We start from the raw sequence: 7,423 nt of genomic DNA on the forward strand, positions 1-7,423 counted from the left end.
TGTATATATAATTATTTTATTTTAATTAAAAATGATAATGTTAATATATATAATTAATGTTAAACAAGACCAAGTAAGCAAATCTGAGGAACGTCCAAGTGGAATTTATCTAGAGGATAAATAAATAAAAATGCATGGATTTTATGTACATGCATGAAGAATATGATTTAATTATTCAAAGATAGCAAGGATAAATTCAAACTTGCATCATTTGAAGTTAATATCTTCATTTTCAATAGAGCATCTTATGCCATATCATTATACCATGTGGAGAGTAATTAGTAATTTTAAAGAAAGATGGATTTAAGGAGATTATATATATATATATATATTCTATAAATTTAAAAAATCTAATCCCTTCAAATAATTAAATTAATTTATAAGCTCCTTCTAAAAAAAACAGAAGAAAGGATTCTGTCCTGTTTATTTGTGGGAAGGCAGCATCCAGGCATCAAATAAAACCATTCAATCATATTTTGACACGTCAACCCATATAGGTACATGGGGTCCACTTGAACGTAATTTGCTAGGTATTTAATTCTCCTCCTTGGTGGAGTGCAAAATTTAGAAGCACCAACTTCCAACGGCTACTAAATGACCTCAACGATGTTATTAATAAGTCTATGAAACAACAAATAAATTGTAGAAAAAGAACTGTAACCACCCCGCATTTATTTTACCCCAATTGATTGCACTTCTTTTTGGCAGTTCCATTTGCCTAATCTATATAGGGCAAAAAATTGGCTACAAATATTTTAAAGTCATTAAATTTACTATATATATATATATATATATTGTCTAGGGACAAAACAATGTTATGTCTAGGATGGACAAGTGCACTTAAAATTTGTTTTTGCTTTTAATGGGGGCTATATAGGGTATTATTGGTATTTCAAAAGTATGAGTGAGTCTATCGCTCTGCTACTCTCTAGCTCGATCGAGTGAATTTGTTTGGCTTCGGCTTGACAAGATCACTTTAGTTGGCTAAGCTTAGTAGGCGTTGTCAGTTGGGAGCATCTAAACATCCCCCACATGATTGGAGATGTCGTGAGCTAGGTCTTCCCTCGAGTTGGCATCTTCATTCCAGTTGGCTTGGATGTCTCTTTATTTTGTTTCCGACCAAACAGCTTGAATTAATATCATTTGATAATTTTTCATGACTTAGTCGGGTTTAGTCTTGTTGGCTTTGGCGAATGTCTACACTCGGTCAGATAATGGGCCTCATGGTCTTTTGTCAGTGGGTCCTCCGTTGTATTATTCTCTATTGGACAGTTAGATCTACTCAGAATTAGCGCTGACATATTTTTCATGCACACATTTTAGTTCTCTAATTATCTTACTTCTTGAAATTGACATTGCGATAAGAATAATAGAATTCATTGCAAAAATTACATAATTTTTTTTTCTTAATCAATGATTCAATAATTGAACTCCTTTGATTTTCACGCCTTTGGTCCTTATAAATAATGTGTGACAGGACTCTTTACTTTCCATTTTTTCTTTGCATCCTTTCACGTCTGAATTTCTCGACTCCCAAGCAGTGTCATGGATAATGAGTCAAATCCCTAAGTTGGTGTCTCTAGTAAGGATATCCTTCAAGCTGTCTTCAGGAGAGCGAAGGAGCAGTACCACCTAGAAGTTGAAAAGCATAAGAAAATAATTGCTAAGAAGAGAGAAGTAATTGCGTTGAAAGATCATGTAAGGTAGTCTGATTTGTTTCTTAGCTCTCAGCGGAGGTAAATTCAGGCAACCGACCTGACCATTGGTCTGTCGGCTAAAAATTCTACTATAGCGTGAAACCAACTGACCAAATAGATTGCACAAGAAGTTCTGGTGCTCTGTCACCACCAGAACGCAAGAAACTATTGGTGCTCTACCACCGCCCAACGTGCAAGAAGCTGCTCGTCTAAGTTGTCATTCAGTGAGGGCACTATTTCAGTTATGTCGTTTGAGTGGGATTGACTCCTTGGAATGAGGAGCCTTGGCCTTGATTTTTACATTTTATTTTGTCCTAACTCTCCTCTTTACATTGTCTTTTGGTGCAACTGACCTGATAGTTTTAGGTGTTAACTTGCCTTCATCAAACATTGTTGGCAATCCAACTAAGATGTCGGCCGAGAGTGTTTGACTCTCAAGTGAGAATGGTAGGATTGATCGCCTAGGTAGTTTTTGCGAGGAAACAACTATTGAACCTCAGACATCGGATGGGTTGTTGGCTCGCCGTCTGGATGAGATTGAGAACTACTTTGCTTGGTCAGTTGGGATTCAACAAGGGAAGGAGATACACAAGTCGTTTGCTCATGTGGAGAAAATAGAGAGGACAAAGGAGGAGATGGCTGCTCTTAGCCAGGAAATGTTGGACTTCCGAGATAAATGTTTCATACTCTGGTCTCAGACCGAGATGGATCGGGTGAAGTAATTCAAATATTGGTGAGAAGTTTTGTACAAAAGGTTGCTTCGACTGAGCTATGTCATGGCCAAAGCCACAAACAAATTCCTTGCAAGATATTTTCTTTCAGACTAGCTTTCGAGCATAAATTACAACATATGTTTTTCCTTAAAGGAAATTTATTTTTCCCATATCGATTCATGTGTTGATATGATCTTTATGTCAATACATTTTCAAAATTACCGTCAAATTTATTTTTACCTCTGTGTGAAAGTTATGCCAATTGCTTCGAAGTACTCTCCCAAAACCTTTTGATAAATCCTTACAACATATTGATCGACAATGACACATTGGAAGTAGATTGACTTCATGAGGCTTGTGTCTTTGATTCTGCTGCGAAGCTCCGGGTCACCGGTGAGAATGATCAGGCAACTACTCCATTTGGTGTTGACCTTGTCTTCTACAAAGGATTCCTTTTTTTATGAGAGTTACGAGCTATTTTCAATTTCTATGAAGTTATCCTAGCCTAAATTTTGTCAAATTTTATAAACATCAACAATTTTGTTATCATCTATCGTAGGCCGAAAATCCTCTGGTCGATGGAGTTCTTAGCATATTTGTTTTTGTTTTGGGTCGACCTAGATGGATACATTCAACTTGCCTCCCACAGCAAGGTTCAGATGTTGGGGTTGAAGAACAAAGTAAAGTATTGAAAGCTATGTTTCTGTCTTGGTTCTTATTTTCAGGGTTGGTCATCCAAACCCTGCCAAGTCAAATAAGAAAGTTTCATATTGTGTACTGGAGGAGCCTTTGAAGGTAGAACAGTGACAACTTCTATCCTCCAGTACCATGATCTGGTGACTGTCAACCAAGTGATGCAACAAGATTCATTTAAGTTAATGATGGAGACAAATTGGGCAACCTATGACACTCAAGAATTGAGAGGGATGCAATGATTACCACTCGAGCTACAAAGAAGAAATCCCAAGTGGCGGACCATGTCGAGTTTGCTCGCTACAAAATAGTTGTAGTAGCAGGAGGAGGCCACTTGTGGCCTCTGCTATAGAGGATCTAGAAGGTGCAAAATGTTTTACTTTGTGTTTGAGACTTCTATTATTTTTAAAGAATCACCACTGACAAGCTAATCCTCATTGAGAGGAAAACTTCTGCAATGCCCACTAAAAGCTCTCTATCATATGCAAGTCCCTTGAGTGTAAAACACCAAGAGGCTGAGAGAATAGCAAGCCAGGTGAAGTTGAGCCAACTTGAGGGGGATACTTTGGCAGAAATATAGAAAGCTAGATCTATCATTCCTCGGTTAGTTGCTCTGGCATCCTTTATTCTATCTGCAAGGGATGAAGTCAGTTGTCGTTCTCTTATTAGTTTGAGTAATTCTGAGTCCGAACCCAAGCCAATTAGACACAAAGGGAAGCATCATTGTAAGGGGAAAGAACCTACAACAGATTTGAGTGTCTCTCCTTCCCCTCCCTGAAAGAAATAAAAGGGCTCCCCACTTATCTGGGTTCATATGCTAGACGAGAGGGCGAAGGTTAACATCAGCTCAGATGGTTGGTTTATCTTGATCAATCTAAGAAGAGATTGGTCCTCTAATTCCCTTACTGCGACTTTATACCCCTCAACTTTCACTGACATCATATGATCACATAATTACAAGAATATCCTTAATGTGCAAAACTTCTCGAGACTGTGTCAGATGACCATCAAACATCAATCGATGGCCTGGGAGGTTTCTCACTTCCAATCGATCGCCCATCTCTAAGAAATTGAAGAACAAGAAGAAGAAAAGGTAAAGAGTGTCGTGGTCGAGGAGAGGGTAGAAGCAATAGAGGAACGGTCGAAGGCGGTTGAAGCAAAAATACTAAGACTATCAGTTACTGTTGGTTACTCATAGAGAGAACTAAACTCTGAAGGAGAAGATGGTGATGATGAGTACGTCTGATGAGTTTTTAGTTGAACTCTCTTCCCACCCTTGTCAGGTGGAACTCCTTGCTGCACAGCTTAGGAAAGGAATGACCTTCAGCGTCGATAGAATGGTGAAAGTGAAGCTCGTTTCCTCTGGGTGGGCGGATATGGATAAATTTTCCACCTTGCTTTAAACTTGGAAAGGAAGGAAGAGGATAATGGTCAAGATGTTAGAGGGCCTTTGAATGTGTGACTTGCTTTCAGTTTCATTTATAACTTGTATTTTTTTTTCTCTCGTTTCCTTTCAAACATTTGTAAGGAAACGTGAGCAAACTTTGTAAATTTTTTATCATGAATGACGTAAAGCTTTTAATCAGTTTCACCTTTTTTTATTCCGCATTTTATTTTTTTGTAAAATACTAAGTCTTGAAATTGATGGGTCGGTAATCTCAAAAAACCTTTTCGATCGTCATACTAAATTTCTAATCAACTCAACTCTGACACTTCTCATGTTTCGATTGTTCGATTAGATCATCATTTTCAACGGGGTGCACCTTATGTATGAAATATGAAGTGGATCTTGTTACAACCTTCGTAGGGTAACCATCGAAACTCACTATTAGGGTGATTCATACGCCACTCATAGTGAATCTTATCGCTAAAGGTAGGAATCACAGCTATAACTTGACCCGCTTTGAGCTAGGAAACATAGGATTTTATGATGAATGAGCATTGTGGGTCAATTCTTGTGCATTTTTCCAATCGGATGTTAATCATAAATATCATATATTTTAAAATTATTTTTACCGATTGGACATTTATTCATCACTGTTAGTTTTTCAAAAAATTTTCTGAGTGGATGTTTATTTATTGTTGTCTGTCTTTGGGAAATTTTGCTCAAATGTTTATTCGACATTGTCAGTTTTTGAAACATTTTACTGATAAGACATTTATTCATCACTGTAGGTTTTACCACTCAGATGGAATCACTATTGACGGGTCAGTTCCAGTTCCCCAAGTGTCAGTCGAACTTTGATGATCTCTTACGTAAACTTACCAAGTTCTATAAGTGTCAGTCGAACATGGTTAAAATACTTAACCATTTATTTGAACTTGAAAATAAAATAAAAGGGCTCGAACGACAACACATTCCATTGCAGAGTTGGGTGATAGTCAAGATATTATGCCTAACTCCCTTGGTGGTATGCTCTATCGATCACTCTGTGATCTAGAGGTGGTCGAATGTCTTCGTATTGTACATGAGTGGAAGGACGTGAATCATATATCAGTCTCCACCTTTTACACTGGGGGCCTCTTCTTTGTGTGACAGGCGGTCAACTCTACTTAGGAGGCAACGATGGTGCCTTTATACTCCTTGGTTGACATATGATTGTTTTCTAGCTCCAGCAACTCGACCAAAGTCTTTAGTTAATACAAGCCTAACATGTATCGGAAGGGTCCTTCCTTAACCCTTGAGCTAGGGAGACATGGGCTACTGCGGGCCAGGTCTCACACCTCCAACATCTCCTTTCAAAAGTATGTGATGAACAAATGAACGCTCTTATGTTGTCCCTATCAAATCTGTAGGAGGGACTGTGAAATTTTTTAAGTCTTTTTGGGCGCTGACAAACTACACCAAAAACATTCTCTTAAAATTAACAAACGATGCAATCACTCCTTGTGGTAATGCACTGAACCATCTGAGGCCGACTCCCTCAATGTGGTAAAGAAGTGATGACATTTCAGTACATTATTGATCCTCTTTAGACATACAATCAAAAGTAGGCTATGTGGATAGTTAGATCATTCATTCCCATATAACAATGCAGTATAGGGATTTAAACCTCTCTGGGGACTCGACTTGAGAGATTTGATGAAAGAACACATTGTTTGGTTGTTGGGGCACCTCAATACTGTTAGTCGCCTTCTCTTTCCAGGGCATGGGGAGCTCTTCAATCGTTGGGCGCCGACCCTTCCTCTCGAATGTACCGTTCCCTTCGCATCTTGGATGACATTCAGTATTTGATCCTTCAACTTCTGGTTCTACATGTTCACAAAATCTACGATGCACTCCATGTTGTCCGTGTCTCTATCGCGAGTTTCTTTCATGGGTTACTCCTCCTCTTGTCTGTGGTATGATCCATATTCGTCATACCTTTTAGGTTGTTATATTTTGATTTGTCTGTAAATTACACTTGAAGGAATAAAGAGCAAAAAAGAAGAAATAGAAGAGTGCACAATAATAAATTGTAATATGTGTCAATCAAGTTGACATTTCATGTACTTTTTTTTGCTAACTTGGGTATCATTTGTTAATGAAATAATCTCATTTATAAATGAGTGAGTACAATATGTTGATGTTATATTTTTGCTCATACTTTAATGGGGGCTCTTCAGGGTATTCTTGGTATTTATCATGTATGAGCCTATCACTCAACTGATCTCTGGCTTGGTCAACTGAGCTTGTTTGGCTTCGGCTTGATAGAGTCAGTTTTGTCACTTAGGCTTAGTAAGTTTTGCCAGTCGGCTGAGTTTGATTGACTTCAGGTTAGTAGGACTGGTCGGTCTGTTGAGTTTGTCTGATCGTCGACCCTTGATAATAGATTGGAGAGCTTATAGATCTCTGATATGCTTGGAGATGTTAGGGGGCTAGGTCTTCCCTAGAGTCGACTTCTTCATGTCAAATGACATTGATTTCTTTTTGTCTTTGTTGACCTCATTTTTGGTTGAGGTCTAGAAAACTTCTTTAGTAGCCTAGGTCTAGCCATAGGAATTTCCTATTGACTAGTCTTAGAAAATTAGAAAAGGTACCCCCACCATTAGAAATTCAAAACTCTTCTTTTTACTCAACTTGAAATTCCACATAATGATCTTAACCTCTAGCATTTAGTAGATAAGATCATTATAAGAGAATTCAAGAAGAGTCCCTATAAGATTACTTGGCTTTAGGATTGACCCTGGGTGCTGACTTAGAACTAGGGTACACCATATCTTCACAATATATTAAACCATGGTTCATTTAGAATGGATATCTATCCAATTCTATGTGAAATGCCTAACTTGGTCTTTCGCCCCGAGACACCTCCAAATTACCTAACTACCCTTGGGACC

At 38.1% G+C, this 7,423-nt stretch overlaps 1 protein-coding gene across 1 annotated transcript in view; it reads left to right on the forward strand.

The window, feature by feature from the left end:
• LOC110035348 (AP2-like ethylene-responsive transcription factor At1g16060) overlaps window positions 1-7,423 on the forward strand; it is an 18,340-nt gene that overhangs the window by 1,938 nt on the left and 8,979 nt on the right. The window lies entirely within an intron of this gene.

The sequence above is a fragment of the Phalaenopsis equestris genome, unplaced genomic scaffold, assembly GCF_001263595.1.
Source record: "Phalaenopsis equestris unplaced genomic scaffold, ASM126359v1 Scaffold000002, whole genome shotgun sequence".
Classification (NCBI taxonomy): domain Eukaryota; kingdom Viridiplantae; phylum Streptophyta; class Magnoliopsida; order Asparagales; family Orchidaceae; genus Phalaenopsis; species Phalaenopsis equestris.